The sequence below is a fragment of the Bombus impatiens genome, unplaced genomic scaffold (genome assembly GCF_000188095.3).
Source record: "Bombus impatiens unplaced genomic scaffold, BIMP_2.2 scf_0118, whole genome shotgun sequence".
In the NCBI taxonomy this organism is placed as follows: Eukaryota; Metazoa; Arthropoda; class Insecta; order Hymenoptera; family Apidae; genus Bombus; species Bombus impatiens.
Window position 1 is genome coordinate 28,468 of NT_176537.1, and position 1,097 is coordinate 29,564.

General features: G+C 41.6%; 1 long non-coding RNA gene across 1 annotated transcript in view; it reads right to left on the reverse strand.

Moving 5' to 3' along the window:
• Nucleotides 1–756: 756 nt before the first annotated feature.
• The window catches only part of LOC112212161, a 759-nt gene continuing 418 nt past the window's right edge, over nucleotides 757–1,097 (reverse strand). Inside the window, exon 2 of the long non-coding RNA XR_002945954.2 lies at nucleotides 757–787. This is a non-coding gene — a long non-coding RNA (uncharacterized LOC112212161). The remainder of the gene's footprint in view (nucleotides 788–1,097) is intronic.

The window sequence follows — 1,097 nt, forward strand, 5'->3', positions numbered from 1 at the left end:
TTTCGTCTATGAATGAGTCGATTTGTCTGTTTGTTAGGTTGACGTTGTTGTAGATCTTTAGGTCGCAGTTCTGTTCGAATAGGTTATGGAACTTTTTCCAGTCTGTCTTTTTGTAATTGTACCTAGGTGTCTCGGTCTGTGTTTCAAGTGTTAAGAAGTTAGATGTATTCTTGTTTATCTGAAATACTAGGGCGTTATGATCACTGTCATAGTCTAAGGTTTTGAAAGTGTTATTTGGACGTTGGTTTTGAAATTTTAATCGCGCATCTGCTAGGCATATGTCCAGGTATGAGCCTCCTTTTGGGTAAGAGGGTAGCTCGGAGCTATATAAGTTTGTTTTGTAATGAATGCTTTTATTGTCTAGCCAGTTTGTAATGAAGTTGCCTCTCGTGTTATTTATTTCGTTTTTCCAGCTTGTATGTTTTGCGTTAAGGTCGCCTGCTATTATATAGTAGTTTTCCGGTTTGTTGAGCTGTAAGAGTTCGAAAAGTTTATTGAATTCGTCGCTAAATTCTTTCTGGTTTTCGTAGGTTGCAGTGATGAATAAGTTTTCCTTATTGTTTATTTTTATTTTTATGATCGTTGTTTCTAAGATTTTGAAACTTGTTATTTGTCATTTAGAATTGTTTTGTATTTTGGAGGGATTCTTTTTATGAGGATTGCTGTTCCTCGTCCTTGGCTGGCGTTCGGTCTGTCGTGTCTTATCATGGAGTAGTTTTTGAAGTGTACTTTGTGTCTTTTGTTTAGTTTTGTTTCTGAGATAAGTACGATGTCGGGGGTTTCTTTACTTATGTAGTATCGTGGACAAAAAGCCTAAGAGATATCGGGCGAACCATGAACAATGTCGCGAGAGCCGAGGCGCTGTCGGGCCCATCAATGTGTCATCGGTCTTTTCAAGTGCATAGTTTCGTAGAAAAGACCTACGTGACCCTGGCTACGAGCGTCTGCAGAACACGTGTGCAGTGGGCCTAGGAAAAGACAAGAGAATGCCACAACGGCCAGAGAGGGGGTCGAGAAGCAGCGTGCGGGTGGAGAAGCAGCGTACGAGTCGAGAAGCAGCGTGCGAGTCGAGAAGCAGCGTGCGAGTCGAGAAGCAG